This window comes from Sciurus carolinensis, unplaced genomic scaffold (genome assembly GCF_902686445.1).
Source record: "Sciurus carolinensis unplaced genomic scaffold, mSciCar1.2, whole genome shotgun sequence".
Lineage (NCBI taxonomy): Eukaryota > Metazoa > Chordata > Mammalia > Rodentia > Sciuridae > Sciurus > Sciurus carolinensis.
The window spans coordinates 1,438,149-1,463,579 of record NW_025920155.1 but is presented as its reverse complement, the minus strand read 5'-3'; the positions used below and the strand labels follow the sequence as shown (position 1 = coordinate 1,463,579).

At 41.3% G+C, this 25,431-nt stretch overlaps 2 pseudogenes; one reads left to right on the top strand and one right to left on the bottom strand.

Moving 5' to 3' along the window:
- Positions 1–9,965: 9,965 nt before the first annotated feature.
- LOC124974583 (COMM domain-containing protein 5-like) lies at positions 9,966–10,642 on the bottom strand (annotated as a pseudogene).
- Positions 10,643–14,850: 4,208 nt separating this feature from the next.
- LOC124974589 (matrin-3-like) lies at positions 14,851–17,601 on the top strand (annotated as a pseudogene).
- Positions 17,602–25,431: the final 7,830 nt, after the last annotated feature.

Here is a 25,431-nt window from a genome sequence, read left to right as displayed (position 1 = left end):
ACAGGGTAGACCTTCTGTTCTGGCTAGCTCCTAGCCCACCGACCATTAGGACAAGCAAACTAATACCAATTTAGGATGCTTTCAATTGCATGTAGAAAAGAAAAAAAAAAAAGATTTACATTCCAATAAAGAAAAAGAATATCAAAACGGTATTTGAACAATACCTGGCAGAATAACAGGTACAGGGATGTGTCAACCATTTCTATGATGTAAATTGGGGCAAACCTTCTCCATACTCTTTGGTATTTTTTATTAGGAAGCAAAGCATCCCCAGGAGAAACCACATGCAGCATAGATGAAGCCATGGGACTTGCTTCCATGGGATTGTGTGGATGTTCAGGGATGCTGTGCCTCCAGTCACACATCAGAGCTCACCATCAGCATAGCTTAGGTGAGCCTGGCCAAGGTAAAGTTTCAGGAGGAAGGTAGGCTGTCATGTTATTCTCAGCAACTGTGTTTGTTGGCAGAGGTGTTGCTATCTGGCAACAGACAATGGACCACCCAGCAATAGTGCCAATAGAGAACCTTGAAGGGAGCTCTCAGCAGCTGGAAATGGGTTGTCTTGAGATCTTGTTCACACACACCAGTTTTGGGTATGGTGAAATTGATGTTGCTTCTTTTTGTAAGTTACACAAATGCATAGCTGCTCTCCACAGGAGAGGTGGTCTAGCATTGGGTAATCATCTTGACTGGAAATGGAAAGTACTAGGCTTTGGTATTTTCTAAATGTTCCCCAAATTCCCACTTGAGTGTGTCTTTTATTTTCAAAGAAAATTTTCTAGAAAATATCTTGCCACGATTGCTTCTTGTGTCCAGTTTTTAGCAATATATGTCAAAGTAATTTCATTTAAGAATAATTTAAAAAATTTATCTGGGCCACATGTATAAACTGACAAAATTAAGTTTAAAACAAAATGAGTCAGATCTGTTTGTTATTCCCAGAATGTTTTCATTCTGGTTGGTGAGACCAATGAAAAAGAGACCAACCTGAAGCAATGATGTTTGATTCAGAATATCATTATACTGAGGGCAGAAATGTGTCCCCAAACCAATGAGTGTCACATCTACCAAGGCACACCATGGGATTAGTTACAGGACAGCTGACACTGACATTAACAATCACAAGGAAAATGTACTAGGAAAACTAAAATCAAAATGTATCTTTAGGTAACAATTTATTTCTATGACATTGATAACACAGAATATTTGGATATTTTCAACACCCTTGTGATGTTCCTATAGATATTCTTGTTATGCCTTGGACTCTGGTCATTTTGGTGGAAATAGAAGACGTATTTAAGAAGACCCAGTTGTAAGTGCCACTCTGTTTATAGCTCCAACTCCAGGAATTACTTGAGGAATTAATTTTCCATTTTTGATGGAAATACCATAACTGCTTTGGTTTGCCTCCACCCGGAATTCCAGCAGTTTCCACAAGGTGAACCTAGATGTCTCTAACATGACCCTCAGCCATCCCCAAATCAGGGGATCCATGCACTCCTTCAATCACTGCCTTTTTGGTCTGGTTTCAATCAGTGACTCCATGGCTCTCCTCCCAGGAACAGAACTACAGTCAACATGAAGAGACTTCTGCTCCAGACCAGGCTGCAGAAAGACTGCTGTGTGGAGCCTCTGCCTTCTCTGAGGAAAGCAGCTGTCTACAGGCTGCTTTGTGGGGTTTTGAGTGACAGAGCTGGGGCTGCCACTGTAAGGAGAGCCGGTCAGTCTGTGTGATGGCAAGCTAGAGATCCCAGCAACACTGACGACTCCTCTTTGCTACCTCCTAAGATCCTTGAGCCAGAACCATCAGCTAAGTCACTCCCAGGTCCTTGATTCAAATAAACTATAAGCCAAGAAATACCTGTTGCTTCCAGTCTCTAAGTTTTGGAATATTCCCTTATATCTTTGTAAGTAATAAATAATAAAGCAAAATGCCTGCTTGGAGCACATAGTCTGGGTTTTGTCTCCAGTAACATGTGATTTATATGGAATAGAAGACTGACTAATATCAGCAGGAAAGGTTGTGCAAAGAAGCACATTCACAAATAAAAAGCTACACAGAAAATAAATAAGAATCTCTATCTGTGATATATATATATATATATATGCATATATATATCAGATGGTCTTATATTTTTATAAATATGTTTACCTATATGTGTATATATGCATGTATATATATTTATAAATCAAAGAAAACACATAAATGGTATTTGCCCTGATCAATGGTAATTTTAGACACTTGAGAAATCACCTGACATAAATGATTAAAGAATAAATAGGAGGGAAGAATAGAGGGGAAAAAAGACTCTTGAAAAAAAAAAGGAAAAAGACAAAGATGAGAGAATAAGGGAAAAAAGGAAAGAAATATACTAATTTTGAATAAGGATTTACCAACTAACTATTCCTATGGATATGATCTTAAAACATGAGTATTAAATATTACAAGCCATCTAGAACCCTTTGAGAAAGCAGCTTTGATGTGATTTGTTGTAATCATGTGCATCCACTGAACAACGTTCTGCACTGCAGCATTCTTCATGAGGTTAAGCAAAGGTGGCCTGAGGTGAAACACCTAGTCAAATGTCAATCGCACATGCAAATGTGCTCTTCTCAAGCAGCCTAACAGATGTGCTCCAGAACACTGCAAAACACAGAAAAGCATGTTAATGTCAAATGCACATCTGACATATGATATGCTTAAATAAACTGATTTTGGAAATATAAGAATGGAAATAAAGCAACATCTCTAGCACTGTGTATAATATATACTTTTAAAATTATTATAGCTTCATAGTAATCCTGAACATTAATGAGATTCCCTGTCCTATTTCCACACAAGGTGTGAACATAGCCATCACCCCTCTATCCTTGACTTCTCCTTCTCCCCCCTGCCAGGCCCTGGAAGTCCCTGTTAAATGCTGTCTGTCTACCTGCTGTCCTCTGTCATCTCTACTACCTGTTCCATTCTGTATTTTGACAGGTTTGACTTGCTTGTTTGCATAAATGATTGAGAACATTTGACATTTGTGTTTTTGTGCTTGGCTCATTTCTGCCAACAGTGCTCTCCAGTTCCATCCATGTTCCTGAAAACAAGAATATTACTCTTTTCATGGCTGAGTCTTATTCCATTGTATAAATACTCCCTGTTTCCTTTATCCCCTGGCAATCACTTAGGCTTGACTAAATTCCTTGACCCTATGAGTAGTCTTTGGGTTTTATCATTTACTTGTTTAAAACTTTATGTATTCAAGAATTTATCCTCTCTTCTTTTCACTGAGAAAATGTGTACACATTTAAAACTACCTCCCATGGGGCTATAGATATCTGCTCACAGAGACTCAGAGACACATTTGTTACAGCTGATTGGAAAATAGGTTGCACATTGACACATACTCATTGATAATAAATGCCATTGACAGTTTAAAATATCCTGGCAACCAACAGGATCTTGAGTTGAGCAACCTGTAACTTTGACCAGCAAATAGATGTCACAAGGCATATCAGGGAAAAAAATTAAGAATTCAGTAACTTTTCCTATTAGCCATTTTCACGCTAATTATGGCCATCCAGAGTGAAAATAAATATATTAATCAGAGAATTGCATTAAAGAACAAAAAGTTTCATATATCCCTGGAGGAACATCAGTGTGCCTTGGAATTTAGAGTGAACAAATACCAAGAACAAATATTTAGATTGTTACATATTTACATATTTACAAAAATATGTAAATCAGTTACAATAAAAATGTAATAAAGAATGTTACAAGGAATTGCATTCAAATGTCATTCTGTTTCAGGAATTTGAAATATTAAAAGAAGATTAGGCATATGCATATATTATCTGAAAGTTTACACATTCAATTTGCTTCTCCTATTTTCATTGCCAAAATGTCCACTTGCATAAAAATATTTACCCAGGGGTTAAAGGTCTCTGCTAATAAAGACCTTGAGACCCAAAAGCTACAGCTGATTGGAAAATGAGTTGAATAATAAGTTCACACAACTTAAAATATGGTATGACAGCCTTTGAATGAAGAAAGCAATAGGGTCACAGGAAAGATGAGTGCATTTTGTTTTTTACTCAAATTACAAAGCAAATAGTTGTGAGAGATCCTGCAAACAAAACAAGAATTGTCTGTTGAACTTTGAGAAAAGTATATGTAAGAATGAACATCTTGGTGAAACTCAGAGATCACAAACGACCTGGGCCTAAGGAAAAGCCTTAGGCTCAGACTACTGAACCTCTTTTCCAGAATGAAATCTTGACTTGAGTAACCCCAAACACAAACTATATCCTCTTGAATTCTATTCGAGATGTTTTTTCCTTAAATAAAACAAATTGCTAGTACCAGTTTGAAGGGAGAGCATCAGTAATGGTCACAGACATTTTTCTTACAGAAAGTAGCTAACAAGTGAAAACATCAGTCCATTGTTAATAGGTACACAAGTGGAAAGTTCTAGAAGGACTCCTGGACACACAGGGTGCTGACAGTCATGCAGTTGGTTCTCAGGCATGGATCATGTAAGAAATTTATAGAGGGGTCTGTTTTAAAATATTCAGATTGCTCCATGTTTTGATGTATATTATTATAACCTTCTGTCTGAAGGAAGGAATATGTATTTACCAACCACAAAATCTCAGCTTTGGAAATATGCTGTCTTCCTATTCTTTCAGACATGTTTTCACTGAGAAAAATCATCTTAAAAAAAGAATAATCAATTATGTGAAAAGAGCATACAGAATGGGAGAAAAATATTTTCTACATGCACCTCAGAGAGAGCATAAGTCACCATGATATATAAAGATCTCAAAAAACTTAACACCAAAAAAGCCAAATAATGAAAACAATAAATTGGCTAAGGAACTAAACAGACACTTCACAAAAGAAGAAATGCAATGAATCAACAAATATAATAAAAAAATGTTCAATGTCTTTAGCAATTAGAGAAATGCAAATTAAAATTAAGATTCCATCTCACCACAGTAGAATGGCAATTATCAAGAATACAAACAATAAATGTTGGCAAGGATGTGGGGAAAGAGTACTCATACATTGCTGGTGGGAATGCAAATTGGTGCAACCATTATGGAAAGCGGTATGGAGATTCCTCAGAAAACTTGGAATGGAACCATTTGACCCAGCTATTCCACTTATATGTTTTACCCAAAGGACATAAAATCAGCATATTACAGTGACACAGCCACATCAACGTTTATAGAAGCTCAATTCACAATAGTTAAACTATGGAACCAACCTAGATGCCCTTCAAGAGATGAATGGGTAAAACAATGTGATATATACATATATATATATATTTTTTATATAGATATAGAGATAGAGATAGAGATAGATGTACACATATACAAACACGATGGAATATTACTGAGCCTCAAAGAAGATTGAAATGGTGACATTTGCTGGTAAATGGATGGAGCTGGAGAATATCATGCTAAATGAAAATAAGTCAATCCCAAAAATCCAAAAACTGAATGTTTTCTCTGATATGCAGATGCTAATTCACAATGGGGGGGTGGAGCTAGGGAAGAGTGGAGTTACTTCAGACTCAGGGAGTGAAGGGAAAGGAGCAGGTATGGGATTGAGAAGGATAATAGAATGAATTAGATATTAATACCCTATCTACATATATAACTATATGACTGGTGGAATTATACATCATGTATAGCCAGAAAAATGAAAAATTATACTCCATTATATATAATGTATCAAAGTGCATTCTACTGTCATGTATAACTAATTAAAACAAATTTAAAAATTTAAAGAAAGAAGGTGTCCATGGTTTATAGATATCACAATGAAGAGCAGTAGATACATTTTATCCTACAGATGTCCTAAGTAATACTGGTTAACTTGACTAAATAAAAGATTATTTCAAAAAGGAGGAACCGTTGCTGCTTTTTTAAAAAGGAGACATGAAAAAAGAGATATTAAGTGGGTTAAACTGAATAGAAAGAAAGTTTGTTGATTCAGAGTGAAGAATGAAGATGAACTTTTTATTTAAGATTTTTTTTCTCATTTAACTGATGAACATGAGAGGTAGTGTAAAGCCAGATAGGCACATCATTTCAAAGTGAATTGAGAATCCCTCTTGCTTAAAAAAATCTTTTGTACTCTTAAAAATAGATTTTTTAAAAGTGTTGGTAACAGGTATATTGCAGTTGCAATTAATTTTTCTTTATCTGCTCTTGAGCTCCTTTTTTGGGGAGGAGTACCAGGGATTAAACTCAGGGGTACTCAACCAATGAGCCACATCCCCAATTCTATTTTGTATTTCATTTAGAGACTGGGTCTCACAGAGTTACTTAGCACCTCACTTTTTCTGAGGCTGGCTTTGAACTCATGATTGTCCTTCCTCAGTCTCCCAAGCTGCTGGGATTTCAAGCTTACATCACTGCACCTGGCTCTTGGGCTTCTTGATATGTTTCCCCCGAACTCCCAAGTAGAAAAAGCAACAAGTTTGTTGATTGAGAATTATTACCCTTTTTATTTGTTATAAAAGAGCAAAATTTATAATGTTTAAGCTGTTCAATTACTATCAAATATAGGAATAAATTTTAATACCATTTAACTTAAAAGATTTTACTATTTTGTCCTGATTATAGAACCAAAAGAATAAATCTGAAGTAGTAATATAATTATATTGATATATTTAGATTCTATCTACATCTAGTTATATTAATCTGCATATAATACACAAGTTTGTATCTAATTTCTAGTAAATCTACATATTATGAGCAAATTGGCATTAATCTATTAATCTGCACCTAATATATTATATCTAATCCACAGGTGATAGATACAAATCTAGTAATCCTTCTATGGTAATTTATCTATAACTTACAGATGGATGTGCATAGAAAATTTATATGTGTTCACATAAAGTGAAATTAGCACAAATAAAAATTTATACTTCTCTATATATTAGTTTTTAAAGAAGTATTGCTTCACATAGAATATATTTTACTCATAATTTAACATATTTCAAACACTCAAGGTTGCTCTTCACTTTCAAATTTTTCTCTTTGCTATAGGGTATAGTTGAGATTGATTAGAAAAAATAATTGTATGAATAATTAACAGAATTCTTACATGCTACAGACTTTATTTTAGCATTGTTTATTTCTATGTTAAAAAAATCCTTAAATCAGTGGCTCAAAAGAACAAAGTCCATTTCCCCCATTTCATTCCACTTGAGTGGGGGTGGAGGGACTTGGTCATCTCTGCTCCTCTGGACCTTGAACAGGCAGTAGAAGGCTAAGGAGTGGCCCTGTGTCTTCCTCATATACATGCCAGGAGATGTCAACACCACCCTCACCTTGGCTGTGTCTTTCCAAAGTGGCCCCTGAACTTCTGGAGAGTGTGATAGCTGGATTCCAAAGCAGGAGAGTCACAGATGACCAGGCAGAGGTTGAATTGCCTTCTCCATGCTAAAATTGTCAATTATCCAGGCTAACTTCAATGCATTTCATCCTTCAGGACAGTCACAAAAGCTCACTTGACTCCAGAGGGAGAGGTAGAAGCAAAACAAACAATAACTCCAAGCTTTGGGAAGAGCATATTGTGGCCATTTTTGGAAAACACAATCTTCCATGTTGATTATAGCTGTTATTTCCAGAGTTAATTTTTATCACATAAATCACAGAAGTGGTACAGTGGACACTGATACTGGAAGTGTGCAGCAGACATTACTTTTTTCAGGTCAGGAGTGAAGAAAAAGAGTGGTGGTCTTCACTGCAACCTAGATCCACTTTTCAATTAGGTAAAGGCCACTGAATTCCTGCTCTGACTGCCCCAGAGTTGTGCCCCTCATTCCCTCAAGGACTTTTTTGCTGACTTAACTAATAAACATCCTGAATTAAGGAAAGCACCGCATTTGTTGTTTGTGACTGCCTCTGACTGAACATCTAATATATATAAACCTACTTTCCCAGCTCTGGGGAATCGAAGAGACCTGATCAGCAATGGCAGAGGTTCAGAGGCCTGTGATAGGGTCACATCTCTCTCCCATGCACCTCTGTGCCCTGAATTCCAAGCATGTGAACACTTGAGTTCACCTTCCAGGGTGGTGGGGCTTCAGGACAGGAGTGAGTCTCACCTCTGGCTCCCAAGTCACAGGGGGCATGACCCTTAATATTAGCCATGTATGGTTTAGTGTGTTTTCTGAAGCTTTCTCATCCAGGCCTTGCTGGGCAGAAAGGGACCACCCTACCCAGAGCTGGCTAATTCTTAGAGCAAGCAGAGAATGGCGAGTCTTTCTTTAACACCTGCACTAGCTAATCAGCTCAATGCCTCCACCACATCCTCTCCAGGGGTCTTTTGCCCTAGGTCACTCTGCCAGTCCTACACCAATGAGCCTAGTGAAATCAAACCAGTCAACCAACCTGCTTCCCCTATCTCCCTTCTTGCTTCTCAAAAAAAAAAAAAAAAAAAAAAAAAAAAAAAAAAAAACAATAAAAACTGTATTCTAAAGCACTCTTTAAATAGAAATTTCAAGTCAGCAGAAATAGTCTAGTGTGTCTATAAACTCATTATAATAGAAAAAAAAAGATTTAGTGAGGTCTGGGCATATAACTCAGTGTACTAGTAGTCAGGATGATCAGTGTTTTTTCCTTTGCCTTTGACCCTGGGTTGGAATTTCAGGTGTGACAGATTAATTTATTTTCAATAGATCTGATGCCAAAGTTGCAAAGCAGGGAGGCATCAACCTAAAGGATACCAGTTAGACACTGTTTTAATTTGTTGTTAATTAACCTTTACTTATTTATTTGTATGCAATGCTGAGAATTGAGCACAGGACCTCACACATGCTAGCAAGTGCTCTGCCACTGAACCAAAACCCCAGCCCCAGTTAGACATATTTTTAAAAAAATTTTTAGTTGGCAATAGGCCTTTATTTTATTTATTTATATGTGGTGCTGAGAATTGAACCCAGTGCCTTGCACATGCTAGGCAAGCGCTCTACCACTGAGCCACAACCCCAGCCCCAGCCCAATTCTTTTACTTATTTTCATGGAACTGGGTAATGAACCTAGGGACACTCTATCACTGAGCAACAGCCCCAGTCCTTTCTTTTTATATTTATTTTGAGACAAGGTCTCAATAAGTTGCTGATGCTAGCCTTGCATTTGCAATCCTCCTGCCTCATCCCCCCAAGGGTCTGGATTACAGGCATGTACCACCACCCTTGGATAATGTTAACCTTTTAAATAATAGAAGTGCTATCCTTTTAAAACAATCACCAGAGCACACCCTCTGTTAAAATCCCTCAATGTCTTCTCCTTTGGCTTAAATTTCAGTCAGAGTCCTTTGAGCAGAATTTCTCAGACCTGACCTCTGTACCCTCCCCAGCTTTTCCTCCTTCCAATGACCTCCTCCTACTTGGCTGCAGGTACATGACATCTATTATACCTGGTCTCTCTCCACTGGCCACCTGTGCACCAGCTGGTCCCTCAGTGGACTGCACTCACCTGCTCCCATCCTTCATGTGTGCTTAGATACTATGCTCTCCATCCACGACTTAGCTTACAGTGGCAGAAACCTCCCCACCGCCCACATCCCATCCTGCTCTACATTAAGTGTGCACTTGTCATGCCTTGATGAGCTGTACCACTGTTTTGTATGCACTTTGTAAAGTTTCCCCCTCTTCCCATCCCACTATGGTATCAGCCCCACAGGCACAGGGATTTAAGACAGACGATGAAAGTGCCCACACCAAAACACAGCATTTATGAAAGCAAATGAGCAGAGAGGGTCAGAAGCTTGGTGGGGTCAGGTTGAGCAACCAATGGTGTCTTCAGAGGGCTCTGATTTGGACCCCAGACCACCACCTTACCACACTTGGAAGTCAAGACCATCAACTGGAGGGGTGGTATGCAGTCTAGCATCCAACTAGAGGAAACGGAAGTTGCACTCTGGCACCACCTGCAGCTCTGACAAGGGAGGCTCAGTCCTGCAGTCTGCACTCACACCTCCTCTCCAGATCTGCCATCTCCTTCAGGACCAGTGTCATGTTGTACTGCAGCTTTTGGAACTTGGCTGTGGGAACCTCAAAGCGGTATGCTGACCCATCAGAAAGCTTCAGCTGCATCAACATGCTTGACTACAGGGAGCAGGTCAGGGCACTTGTGGAAATCACCACATCCAGTCCTCCACCTAAAGTCAGCAATGTGGGGAAGTCAGTCACCCTCCTGCTGTGCCACAGAGTTCAGGAGTGGGCGCTGGCTACCAAACACCACACTGGTCAAGTCCCCAACCAGGTCTTGGGGGATGGCAAGTTCCTGGAGTTGGTCCTTGAAGGCGTCAGACTTCAGGCTGGGGGAGGGAAGCCTGAGGGCCTGCTGGAGAAGTGTATGTGTGCCAGAAAGCAGGGCACCCAGTCACTCCTCTGACAAGCTGGAACTGGCACCCAGGCACTGCATGGCTTCTCGGTAGTCCGTCCCCTGCTGGCTGCTGACCACAAGCTTCAGCAGCTTTCTGAATGTGCTCCTGTCCAGGTATCCCAGAAACCGGGCCATTGCTGCCATCTCTGGAGGGAACTGGGTCCCCAGAAAACTGATCCGGCCACTGTAACTGTCAGCAGGATGATGCAGGTACTGGAGTCGCAGCGCCTAAGGCAGACATCCCTGCTTCCTCCTCTTTGATCTACCAGAGAGGAGGTCCCAGCTGCAGCTGCCTGAAAGGAAGCAGGAGAGAAGGCCAGTGACTCCCACATCCTTAGGACCTTAAGGATCATGTAGGCCCCACTGTCAGGATGCTGAGAGTTTGAACTACCAATGATAGTAGGTGTGATAGGGCTAAGGAAATGACCCTGTGAGACCCACATGAGTCCTGATAAGAAGGGAGGGTGCTCAGAGGAAGTGACATCTGAGATGAGCAGTACTGGCAGTCAAGTGGGTAAGGGAAGAGGACCAAGAAAAAAAAAAAAAAAGGAGAGCACATGTGATCTTAGTCCTCTAAGATTGAACTAAATAGGAGAAATGTTCACGAGGCACAAGGCACGGCAGCTGGGATCTCTCACTACTCAACCCACAATACTGAGAATATTCCTGCAGGAGTTAATTATTTTCACCTCACAAAGGAAATCCAGCCTACAATTGCAGTTGCCCAAGCCAAGGCCTAGAGTCTAAACCTGTGCACTCAGCAGGGCCACGTTAGCAAAGGGACTACACGCAGCCTCCCCTGCAGGGGAGCCAGGCAGAAGCACGTGCCCCACGTATAGAGGGCTGTGGCACTACCTGAAAAAACTGTGGCGACACCCTCGTCATTGGCGACGTGTGCACACATCTGCCCCAGGGAAAGAAAGTGCACGATCCACCTCAAAAAGTCGGGCAGAGGCAGAAGGGTGCTCGCCACTCTCTCGCCAGTATCCAGAGGCCCCTCGGCTCTGACGGGCCGCTGTTGCCCAGGTCCAGCTCCCCTCTTCAGCCCACATGGCTCTTTCGCACCCTGTATGCGTTCTGGGGCCGCTCTCCAAGCAGTCCACCTGGTACTCGAGACAAACTCATACCTCAGTCTACCATGTCAAGGTGCCAGGTCCTGGCGAGCGGCGCCACAGTGGGGAGGCCGCCCGCATGACAACCCCTTGCACGGACCGCGACCCAGACCCCGAGCCCCCACACCCCCGCACCTGGAGCTGTCCGCAGTTGCAAACTGGCTAGGCAACTTTTGATGAGGTTCTAACTTAAAGAAATGACCTTGCAGACCAGAATAGGAGGAAGAAATGCCAAAGGCAATAATGACCTCGATTCCTCCACTATCTAGAGAGGAAGGCCCAGAGACTCTATTTAGCAGAACCCACAAGCATATGATACAGCTTCAAGTAGCTAAGGCATCCCCAGCACCGCAAAAAAAAAAAAAAAAAAAAAAAAAAAAAAGAAAAAAGAAGCTAAGGCAGATGTCTCTGGATTTCCAAAAAAGAATTATTCACAAATGTGATCAATCCATTGACCTAATAATGCTTATTCTACTAAAAGGAAAAAAAAAAACTCTCATTGGGGAGCGTAAAGCATAATAAAGTGGAGAAAATAAATTAATATATTGTCAGTCACAATAACAGAATTCAGACACATCTTCCTGTGTGATCCACTGGAGATAATTTGGTTCCTGGAAGATATGATAAATCCAGGCTGATCTCTGAATTCCAGGATAAACATGAACACATTTCTTTAGAAATCTCATCTCCACAATTACATCAGGAAATGACTCTTACTTCACTGTCAGCTAGAAAATTATAGGTTTCAAAATAGTTCTTATTTTTGCAATTATTTACAACAACTATGTGGGAACTTTAGTTTGTTTCTTATTTCACCAAGTTGAGTTAAAATTGTGTTAATCATAAGCATTAATAATGTAGAAACACACAGAATGGAAGAGGGAATGCTTATTAGTTATTTTCTGGGATAATTTCTAGAAGTAGAATTTCTGAGTTGAACATTTTGTGCAGCCTTTAAGGTGCTGGACATATTTGGACATTTTGTTTAATGGAGGGTGTGTCCACTGCCATCAAGGTAGGTGCCCCATACCCACACATTCCCAGGCAGCTGCCTCTCTCCACCCTGGTTGCCCTCTTGGTTGCACATTAGCAAGAGTGTAACCCCACAGGTTCCAAACCCAAATGGTGGCCACCAAAGTTTCCATAAGGAGATCCCTGCATAGGAACAGGTTCAAAGTCCAATTTCATCTGTGGACCAAAACACTGGAGTTCCATCCAGAGCATGAAAGAGCCAGTGGCAAGCCCATCCTGCAGGAGAGCCTGAGAAGGGTAAAGTGAACTCCACCATCTCCAGCTGCAGCAGAGTTCTTGCTTTCTTGCCCATTACCAGACCTGTGTAACAGGAAGCCAAGAGCAATGACAAGAGGGTGATTCATTTCTCACCATGAGAAATCTTGTTTTGAAAGGTGAACTTTAAAAATAAATTAAACATAGACTGTTTTGATATCAAAATCTTGCCTAGAAAAAAATTAAGAAGAAATAAAGCAAAAGTTCAAAAGGGCAGGTGATACAGAGAAACAGTCCACTCCAGCTCTGGAGTCTACCACCTCTACAATCTTCTCATTGCAGCAGATCATGTGTGTAGAGATTCACCCATGTCATCCTTGCCCATGTGGTGAATGTGCCTTTTGAGCACACTTGTCTCACAACCATTCAGAGAATCACCCCCCCTCAGCAGCTCCTCATCCTCCTATCTTCCTCTGCCTTTGTCCACACCAACAGAGGCCCTGACCTGTGTTTGCATTTTACATTAATGAGTTTGCAGAATGAGCATGTGCTTTCATGGTTCTGGCTTTTCCTCACTCAACATTGTTTCTATTAATTGCCAATTTTATTCATTGTTTTATGTGTAATTTTAGGTTTTTCATTCTCTTTATTGGATAGTTTATTATTATATATTTTGAATGTGTGCATGTATGTATGTGTGTGTGTGTCTGTGTGTAATACAGCTTAGTTTATTCAACCCCTGGATATTTGAGTTTTTTCTAACTGTTACAACTACTGCTGTTTTAAACATTGTAGTACATGGATTTTGGGAAAAGTGCACACAGAATTCATTTGGGTATATTTAGGGGTGGTGTTGGTGAATCGCAGCACATATCTATGTTTACTTTGGGTCAATAACAGATTTGACTGATAGTACTAAACAATTTTATGAGGTGATTGCATCAATTCCAATTCTTGTCTGAATTATATTTTTAATCATTTGTAGTATGTAACATTACCAGTCATTTTCTTGGGTAAGTTTATTGCCTATTAGATTTAGTACATTGTGTTAGGCACATGGATGCTGAATATCTTTATGCTCTGTTCATCTGGAGCCAAGTTACCTGGATTCACATCTGGGTTCTCTAGTTTAATAGTTATGTGACACTGGACAAATCTTGAATCTCTGTGGCCCAGTTTTCCCCTCTGAAACTGAGATGACAGCATCTCTCATCTCACAGGTTGACCGTGGCAGTGGGGTGGATGTGTGGTGTTCTTGGATCACAGCCTGCATCCTGCAGTGGCTCAATGTGTTTGCTTCTACTGCTTCATTCAAGAGGAGTCTGAATACAATTCTTCTAATCAAAAAAGGCAATTAATTTTTTTATGGTAGAAAAATGTGAAATTAACACCCTTAAATATTTTTTATAATGCTCTTTTAAAATATTTTACCTAGGTCAAGAGGAATTGCAGTGTTGGAAAGACTCTGAGACAGGAGTCAAGAGCTTCATTGCCAAGTCATCTCCATTGCTGCCCTGGGGACCTATGGATGCCCCTTCCCTCTTGAGGTTCCCGGGTTTCATACCATGTGAAAACAATGGTGTGTCCCCAGATGTGGTGGGCTGGGATGATGCTTACCCGCATCCTCTTTGGAGGGAGGATTCAGCAGTACTTCCGCCTATCATTTTGTCCATGTAGAAAGTACGCGGACAAAATGTAGACAGGTATATTAGTGCCTGGCCAAAAGCCTGTCCCCTCTTCTTGCCCTCATCCCCAAGAAGGCAACTCCTGGCTCTTAGAGATCAAACACAACTGGTTTAAGATTTATTCCCTTCACTGTGCCAGTGACTGGTTCAGCGGAGCTTGCAGCCATAGGTTGAGGTCAACGACAGCTTCCAGCTCATCTCTGTGCTCGTCTGAAGAGAGGACTTCGTGAGGAGCGAATCTCACCTTTGCCCTTCCATATTTTTGGATTCCATGTATAGACACCATGCATGTGTGGGCAATGTGGAAGGACAGGCCTGAAGACCAAAGCCAGGGCTCTCAAGATGATGGGCATGAGGGCTGCAGCCACTGCCGCCACCTCTTACCAGCGCCGTTGCTGCAGGGGATTGTGGGAGCCTCCGCGTCCCGCTCGCTGGGAGAGAGGTACCTCTCCTTTTCCCTCTCCCTTTCCCTAAGAGTTGTCTGCTGGTTCTCAGCTTGAAGAAGATTCTACAGTTCTTATTGATCCTTTTTCTTGGCGTTACCATTTTTGAAGCAAAGTAACTTAGCTTTCTAGTTTGAGCCTTCTTTTTGGCCATCTTAAAATTTTTTTTTTAATCTATAAAATAGACAAGAGATAGTTCTACAATGTCCAAGTCATTCCAGCAGTCATCTCTCGGTAGGGACACACAGGGTCATGGGCGTGACCTGTCTGCAGCAGGAATAGGCCTTCTTGCTGCTGCTACCCAATCTTTAAGTATGCCAGCATCTCTTGGATGGATGAACCGGGGTACTGCACGCCTTGCTAGTTTAATGAATCTTGGAATGAGTTCTTCATTGAATCAACAAGGAGCTCATAGTGCACTGTCTTCTGCTAGTACTTCTTCCCATAATTTGCAGTCTATATTTAACATTGGAAGTAGAGGTCCACTCTCTTTGTCTTCTCAACACTGTGGAGATGCAGACCAGGCCAGTAACATTTTGGTCTGTCTGCTAGAGACTTAGATGAACTGAGTCGTTCTCCAGAGGACAAGATTACTCCTGAGAATTTGCCCCAAATCCTTCTGCAGCTTAAAAGGAGGAGAACTGAAGAAGGCCCTACACTGAGTTATGGTAGAGATGGCAGATCTGCTAAATGGGAGCCACCATACAGAGTACCTAGGGATAATTGGGAAGAAAAAAGGCACTTTAGAAGAGATAGTTTTGATGATCGTGGTCCTAGTCTCAACCCAGTGCTTGATTATGACCATGGAAGTCGTTCTCAAGAATCTGGTTATTATGACAGAATGGATTATGAAGATGACAGATTAAGAGATGGAGAAAGGTGTAGGGATGATTCCTTTTTTGGTGAGACCTCGCATAACTATCATAAATTTGACAGTGAGTATGAGAGAATGGGATGTGGTCCTGGCCCCTTACAAGAGAGATCTCTCTTTGAGAAAAAGAGGGGCGCTCCTCCAAGTAACAATATTGAAGACTTCCATGGACTCTTACTGAAGGGTTATCCCCATCTGTGCTCTATATGTGATTTGCCAGTTCATTCTAATAAGGAGTGGAGTCAACATATCAATGGAGCAAGTCACAGTCGCTGATGCCAGCTTCTTCTTGAAATCTACCCAGAATGGAATCCTGACAATGATACAGGACACACAATGGGTGATCCATTCATGCTCCAGCAGTCTACAAATCCAGCACCAGGAATTTTGGGATCTCCACCCACCTCCTTTCATCTTGGGGGAACAGCAGTTGGACCAAGAGGAAATCTGGGTGCTGGAAATGGGAATCTTCAAGAACCAAGACCCATGCAAAAAGGCAGAGTGGAAACTAGTCGAGTTGTTCACATCATGGATTTTCAGCATGGGAAAAATGAGATATCAACTGTTGCAGCTAGTGGAACCTTTCGGAGTCATTTCAAATCATCTGATTCTAAATAAAATTAATGAGGCATTCATTGAAATGGCAACAACAGAAGATGCTCAGGCTGCAGTGGATTATTATACAACCACACCAGCATTAGTATTTGGCAAACAGTGAGAGTTCATTTATCCCAGAAGTATAAAAGAATAAAGAAACCTGAAGGGAAGCCAGATCAGAAGTTGATCAAAAGCAAGAGCTTGGACATGTGATGCATCTCAGCAATTTGCCCCATTCTGGCTATTCTAACAGTGCAGTCCTTAAACTTGCTGAACCTTATGGGAAAATAAAGAATTACATATTGATGAGGATGAAAAGTCAGGCCTTCATTGAGATGGAGACCAGAGAAGATGCAATGGCAATGGTTGACCATTGTCTGAAAAAAGCCCTTTGGTTTCAGGGGAGATGTGTTAAGGTTGACCTCTCTGAGAAATATAAAAAACTGGTACTGAGGATTCCCAACAGAGGCATTGACTTACTGAAAAAAGACAAATCCTGGAAAAGATCTTATTCTCCAGATGGCAAAGAATCTCCTAGTGATAAGAAATCTAAAACTGATGGTTCTCAGAAGACTGAAAGTACAACCAAAGGTAAAGAACAAGAAGAGAAATCAGGTGAAGACGGTGAGAAAGATACAAAGGATGACCAGACAGAACAGGAACCTAATATGCTTCTGGAATCTGAAGATGAGCTACTTGTAGATGAAGAAGAAGCAGCAGCACTTCTAGAAAGTGGCAGTTCTGTGGGAGATGAGACTGATCTTACTAATTTAGGTGATGTGACTTCTGACAGGAAAAAGGAGCCTTCAGATAAAGCTGTAAAAAAGATGCAAATGCCAGTGCTTCAGCAGCAGCAAAGAAAAAGCTTAAAAAGGTGCGCAAGATTGAGGAACTTGATCAAGAAAATGAAGCAGAATTGGAAAATGGAATAAAAAATGAGGAAAATACAGAACCAGGTGCTTAATCTGCTGAGACTGCTGATGACCCCAACAAAGATACAAGTGAAAATGCAGATGGCCAAAGTGATGAAAACAAGGAAGACTATACAATCCCAGATGAGTATAGAATTGGACCATATCAGCCCAATGTTCCTGTTGGTATAGACTGTGATACCTAAAACAGGGTTTTACTGTAAGCTGTGTTCACTCTTTTATACAAATGAAGAAGTTGCAAAGAATACTCATTGCAGCAGCCTTCCTCATTATCAGAAATTAAAGAAATTTCTGAATAAATTGGCAGAAGAACGCAGACAGAAGGAGGCTTAATATGTTCAAGAAGCTTAATTTCAAAGATAACAATGGTTCTTTGTTTTTAATATTAACCTTTTTTAAATACAATACTGATAGTTAGAAGGAAAAAAAAAAAGATGATGGGCATGAGGAGAAAGACTGACCTTTCAGTTGCATGTTGATCCAACCTCGAGAGCTCCCTCTTCTGGGTTTTCTGTGGGACTTGAATAATTGCCCTGTGATTTAACTCACAGTTGGCAGGATTTTTTTTTAATTACTTGCAACTGTCCTTCTACTAAGTGAGGAGATCCAATACTCAGAGTAAAGGAAAATGAGGGAAGGGACAGAGAGCTCTGCTATACCTCAGTTCTGCACAAAATTTCCCTATGCCCAAGGCAGACTCCATACCCTTCTTCACCCAAGCCTTGTACCTGGATTAGTCCTAATCATTCCCAACTCCATGTAGACCTTCTCCCATCAGGGACATCTCCTCTGACTCTCAGGCTGAGTTGGTGTATTCTTCTGGTGCATTCACTGCAAGGTTCAAGGAGAAGTTCTCCCCTCTCCATGCATGGACCAGAACCCCCAGGTGCACAGAATGTGACCTGTCAACTACTCTGTCCCTTGAGGATGGAGAGTTGTTTATTTCTGTGTTCTCAGTCTTTGACTCCTTAACACAGTGCCTGGCAGAGTAAGGGCTTGATAAATGAATACAAAATGAGGCTGATGTTGTACTCATTGAAGGATTTCTGCACAGCTTCCTGCTTTCTCTCTCAATTCCAATGTCTGGTGATGTCCTGGGCAGAAGTGTGTGGGATAGAAGGAAATTTGCCTTTCCTTCTTTATTTGGTACCAGAGATGCAACCAAGTGGAGCAACATCCTCAATGCTTTTTATTTTTATTTTGAGACAGGCTCAGGTCTCACCAAATTGCTGAAGCTGGCCTTGACCTTGTATCCTCCTGCCTCAGCATCCCTCTTTGCTGGGATGGCAGGCATGTGCCACCATGCCCGGCCCTTCTTATTCTTGATGTGTCCATGTGAATTTGGTTGAGACATCCACCTCCATATGCTGCCTTATACCATTTCCATCCGGGGAAATAACAACTTCACACTGTTCCCTGGAAGCAGTTCTCACACCTCTTATTCTTCCTCCTCAGTTCCCTACTTAACAAACTGGAATGGTGCTGCTCTTCTTCCATGACGCTGGTTCCTGGAAAACCCAGTGAAGCAGGTTAGGACATGGTGCTTTACAGGCTGTCTTGGGCTCACTTCACAGTCCAGTCTTCTCACTTTGGGGCCAGGACACCAAAGTCATTCAAACGCAATTGGATTCTACCCAGGAAAGGTACTATATTTTCTGCCTTACAGCCCTTGAACTTCCCTCTCCTTCTTTGGAGGAAGTCAAAGCAGTTAAGAACAAGGTGCATTTTTAAGATTTCAACCATGACAAAGGGAGTCCAAGATTGTACCAGTCTTGTATCAACTACTGAAAAGAAAGATGGGAGAAGCAGCACATCTGCAGGGCACAGGCAACAGGCAACCTGATCAGTACTCCACTCTGGCAGCCCTTCATCTCCTGGTGAATTATTGATATCTTGGTCTGATTTTGAAGCTCCTTTTAAATATTTGTTTAATTTCCTCGTTTAGGAGAACATAAAGCATCTCTCCCTGGGATACCCTAATAATTAGCTTAGAAGTCCTGGGTGTTTGTTTATGGGTTGTCATTGGCAGTTAGATGCATCATTTTAAATATTTATGAAAATATTAATAAATAAATATCTCTTTGCAATTGGTATTAGATGGTAAGTCCAGAGTTATGGCATGAATTTTCCTTTGGCACAAACCACCATAGAGAAAAAAAATTATTTTCTGTTAAATCCCTGGAATGAGAAGAACAATTTAGGAGAATAAAACTAATTGCTTTCTGGACCACAGACTTCCTTTATGTTTTCCTGCTGACATTTCTAAACAATCATTACTGCAGCAATTCTAGTGTCTCCCATCTCACTTTCTTCCTCCTTGTATATTCTTAGGGTTCCTAATTTGAGAATAGTCTGTTTCTGAGCAGTTGATTCCTATATCAGCCCCATGACATGCCCCACTCAGCCATAGTTTAGATAAAGTACAGGACAGGTAAATGAAGTTCAGAAAAAACAATGTAAACATTTTTAGTGTAAGTATGGCTCAGATATTTTGTGGGATATACTTGTGCTGAAAAGTTACTAATTGCCTCATGTTTGGGAGAATCCACTGAGAGAGTTCACCTGTCCTTTTCTGGAGAAAGAAAAAGTTAGCAAGGGTTTGGATGAGCACTACATATTGAACAATTAAGTGGTCCCATCCATCTCTGCTCACTGCCTAATTGATACCAGTGGGAAACATAGAAATGTGGAATGGAGCCTCAACTTGTTGTGTCCATCTTTTCTGTTTTTCCCCATGTTTTTCTATCTCAAAACCATTCATTTACTGAAACAGATGGCAGCCAGAGGCAATATTTACAGCAAATGTAGATAACTGCTTTATCATGCAGAGTTATATCTTTCTCACTCCTGCCTAGAAGGTCAGCCTTGTTTGTGACCCAAGGCAAGTAATGTCTGAAATTTATATATTGTTCTTTTAGCAGAACTATTAAAAGTGTGGACTTCTCTTCAACCTGAGAGCTACTTCTTCCCATTTTCTTACATTGCTGAATTTTATCATGAGTCATACAGGTATTGTGCCTCAGGTGCTGTCCTTGAATATGAAAATTATTCTCATTTGAAGCTCCTGTTGTATCAATTGATCTGATGCTCCCACATTGCCATCTGCAGATGCCCTGCCTGTTATTAGAGTCACTCTTCAGAAAAAATTTCATCCATTTTATGAAATACTTCATATTTTGCAAGATGTGCAACTACACTTTGCAATCCATTGACATAAGGTTTGCATGTTACTCTCAGACACTGAGGTCACCTGGCACCTGGGAGGAAGGATCCACCAGCAGAGGCATCACTACACGGTGGGGTGGTGATCCCGTGTTAAGTGTGTGGGGGAGTGTTTGAACAGGGATACATGTACAAGCAATGAGTTGATTTAGCAGTTGTCTTCTTATCATGACAATGTTTGCTGTTCTACACTGCTCTGTGCAATGTGGGCTCAGAGAACAAATTCTTGATTCTGAGACTCTGCTGTTATTTGAATGCAATTCTTCTGTTGGAAATGTAATTCTCAAATTCACATATTGATGGTAGTTGGGAGTGGGGCCTTTGGAAGGCAATAGGGATTGGATATGGTCATGAGGTTTCTGTCCATAAAAACAGGTATTTCTTGACTGACACTCCAGACACAGAAGTCTTCAAACGTGTTTTGTTGGTTCACATAAATTATTTAGTTCAGAATTGCTGGAGTAGTGCTAATGTCAAAAAATGGGTAATATTCATAAAAATAATGACTAATAGTTAAAAAGCACTGAGATAAACCAAAGGCCACATGGGAGCCTCATTCCATGAGAATTTCTGATCCAACTCTTAGCACAATAAGTAGGTTATATCTAGAAGCAAAATAACCCATTTATAATATAAAAAATTTCAGAGTTGAATGACCACCTCAAAAGTTAGTACCCCCAAGTTCATTCCTCACAAATTGATTCCTTTGGTGACCTGGAGCCAATCATTTCACTTCTTTCACCCTCAGTTGCTGTATATACAAACTGAAGACAAAATTATTGATTTGAATGTCCAATAAGATGAAATGTGGACAAACTTTTTAATCAGTAGGTCAAATATAAATAAAGGATCTTCAAGTAGAACATTAGCACTACTCCAGCAATTCTGAACTAAATAATTTATGTGAACCAACAAAACACGTTTGAGGACTTCAGTGTCTGGAGTGTCAGTCAAGAAATATCTGTTTTTATGGACAGAAACCTCATGACCATATCCAATCCCAATTGCCTCCCAAAGGCCCCTCTCCCAACTATCATCAATATGTGAATTTGAGAATTACATTTCCAATACAAGATTGCATTCAAATGACAGCAGAGTCTCAGAACTTCAAGTGTCCCTGAACATTAGGCTCCATTCCCATGGCATTAATAGAAAAATTGAATGTAACTGGGCTTCTCATTCCCAAGCTCCCTTGCAGCTGAGGGGAATACAGGATGAAGTTCTGGCCAATGGGACAGAGAGGAGTGTGTGTGATTTCCAGGTCATGCCCTTAGAGCAAAGGGGATTTTCTTTTTTTATTTAATTACTTTTATTATTGCATTATAATTATACATGATAGTGGAATTCATTGTGGTCTATTCATACATGCACATAATATAATTTGATCAGTCTCATTCCCCACCCCTGGTCCCTCCTCTATTCCACTTTCCTGCTCTTCCGCTCTACTTATCACCTGTTATTATTTTTTAATTAATGCATTATATTTATACATATGTATATGTATATGTATGTAAGTGTGATTTACTGTGGCATATTCACACATGGACCTAACATCATTTGGTAGATTTAATTCTCCATTACTTCCCCATGCCCTCCCCTCCTTTGTCACTCTTGATGCCCTTCTGCTGGGATTCTCTGCATTTACAAACACATCAGTAAAACCACACTCTCTTGAACACACACACACACACACACACACACACACATACACCTTTCCACACATATATACATTCATCCTCATGTGTGTATAACACACATGAGATGAAAATACACAGGTAGAAGCCACTCAATCATTACCTTGCCCTGACAGAATACAACATCATCTGAGCCCCCAAATTAATGCCCTGTGCCCACCCACTTGCCACATGCATAGCCCATCAGGAACACACACATCGCACACCCACTTGTCAACAGTGCAGGAAACACAGACACCCTGAGGTCCTTTCTGAACGTAAACAAATGCTCACTCATCTGTTTTCATCTATGGAGCATCTGAGCTGCCTGTAATTTGATGCATGGCAGCTGTCAGATGCCCTGGGTGCCAGAGGATGGAGCATCAGATATGAGGGAGCTGGGGAGGGTTGCTGAAAGAGAGAAGAGGGAAATCAGACCTGAAGGATGACCAGAAATCTGCTATGGACAGCTGTGAAGACCATTCATGCATTCACGCATTCTGCTTTAAGCAATGCCTTCATTTATTTGTTTGTGAATTATGTGCTTCCTCCAGGAGAATCCCAGCTCTCAAGGGGCACGAGTATGTTTTTCTGGAAGCTTCATCTCCAGAATTGAATAGGGTGTGACATATACCTGTGCCCTTAGTGAGTGACTGCAGAATCCATAAATGCTAACGCCATTCTCCCTGGGCTATGAGGGATGCGACATGTCTTGCATCTGATGAGATGAGCTGTTTTAAGCCATTGATGAGCAGTTAGAATCTTCTGTCCCTTCATAAGCAGAAGGTGAGATTACTGTTCCTTTCACCTGAGAAGTAGTTTGGAATAAGTGAGTTAGGCAGAACCAAGATTCCACAACCTGTTTGGTGACTTCAAAGCTGTGGACAAGGCAGAGGAGGAGGGATGAAGAGGAGGAAAGAGAGAAAGGGAAAGGGGGGAGAGAAGAAAGGGAGGGGACACAACTTCACAGAGAAATTAAAAAACTGAGAATGGACACCCTCATGATCAAGTGGCCATGAACACTGGAACTAAGTGCACCTGGGAATGATGTAGCCCAGAAGACAGAGGGAAGGTAGTGCAGTGTGGGCCTTACTAAGCATGTTTTTTTAATATTTTGCTGTCTCTGGGCCACAGTTGTGCATAATCTCAAGAACTGGTCTAGGGTGGAGTTTCTCAAAGGGTCCTTCCTGGACTGTGTCATAGTTTAGGTATGAAGTGTTCCCCAAAACTCATGTGTGAAGCGATGTCAGAATTTTCAGAGGTGAAATAATTAGATTATGAGTTGTGGACTAAAAAGGGGATTAATGCATTTATATGGATTAACTGGATGTAGCTCTGGGCAAGCAGGGTGTGGCTGGAGGAAGTTGGTCACTGGGAGCCTGCCTTTAGAGTTTATATTTTGTCCCTTTTGAGTAGAGCTCTCTCTGCTTCCTTGTCATCATGTCCAGAGCTGCTTTCTTGTACCACATCTTTCTACCATGATATTCTGCCTCACCTCAGACTCAGAGCAATGGAGTTGACTGACCATAGACTGAAACTATGAAACCAGGAGTCAAAATAAACTTTTCCTCCTCTAAGTTATTCTTACCAGATCTATTGGTCACAGCAATGAAGAACTGGCTAAAATTGGGAGATTTCACGTAGTGGTATTTTAGTAGCTATCAGCAAGAAAAGAACTAGCAATAAGGTAATGATTATTATTCCCATAGATACCATAGAGAGGAAGTATAAGACTGGGAATATAGGTGATGTGCCCAGGTGGGAAGTAGTCACCACTTACTGCTGGTGGACGTGGGTGACCATGTGTGGGAAACACTGGCCTAGGTGAACTTGAAGGAGCCTTCTGCTCTGTTACTTTAAGGCACAAAGGTTCTGGTCAAGTTGTGAACAAGTTAACTCAAGAGGGGCCCCATGGAGTTCTCTGCAACACTCAACACCCCCACTCTTGGATGAGGAAGTGAATCATACAAGCTCACCTCAGAGCTTTCCTCCATCCTCTGGAAGCCAAGAAGTATCCTGAGAGATTGGGAATCATTCTAAAGGCCTTAGACTCTGCCTAATGTGGACTCTGAGCCTTTGAACTAGCTATTCCCTCCTGGGCCATTCTTCCCTGTGCTCTAATTTGGTCACCCTTATCTTCAGCTCCCACTCATGTGTCACTGCTCTCTGCATGCCTGTATGTGACACACACGTTCAACATTCTCCAGCTCATGGTGCAAACTTGTCTCCTGGGCTGGAAGCATCCTATTTACTATTTACTTGACAATGTGTTGAGGGCCCAGTGAGTTACATGAGAGAAGAGGTGGTATGAGAATTTGACTGTTGATTCCTAGCAAGGATTTGTTTTTGCTGAATGAACAAACAGCCCACCACAGACTCCTCCTGCCTCTGCCTCCCAAACATGCTCCTATTTATTTTTCAAGTCACCTAGGACTGCTTTCTCTCTTCAGAGCAGATGTGGGGCCTTCATAGTAGAACCTATTTTTCAGCCTATTTTAAAAATGGCTAATGGAGCTGATCCTCAGTCAACCAGAACCTGTGTCTATGGTTTCAAGAGAGTTAATCAAGGTCCCCAAATGGGTGTCCTGGCCTACCAGGCTCTGTGTGGCCAGGATGGAAACTCATGTCTCTTGGGACACATGGTAGATTTGCTTATATGGTTTGCATTCAACAAAAGTCTTGGCAAACACAAAAGTTTTACCGCCAAGCTGCCCAGGAGGTTGCCCTGCTGGCAGGTCTCCATGGAGACCACAGATGCACATCTGTTCCCTCACACTTCCTGAGCAGGGCATCTGCTATGAATCCATAATGCAAGACCCAGGGCCTTGGGCAGGGGGACTCCCTCCAGAATCTCCCCACAGAACCGCAGGGGATTCCCTCTGCCCTTGGGACAGCAGAAAGTAAATGTTTTCTGTTCTCTTCAGGATGGGGACAGCTGACAGTCTGGGAGAAAAGGCCAAAGATGGGCTGGGCAAACTTGACCCTCAGAAGACATAGGCCTGTGGTGTCAAATGTGCACAACACTCATGGTCCTGTGAATCTGGGGTTGGGGATCCACGAACAAAGTGGGGTACCTGCATGAGTTCCTGGGAGGTGGAAGCAGCTTCTCATCTTGGAGTCCTGATCCCTGGAGCCTAATGCTTCCCAGCTCTCTGAAGGTCTTGGACTCTGTCCCACCCCAACCTCCCTTTCTGTCCCCTGCTCTCTGGGGTTTTCCTCCTCTCACCCTCACCTTCTTTTTCTGTCTCTTTCAGTCTGTCTTCCTCTG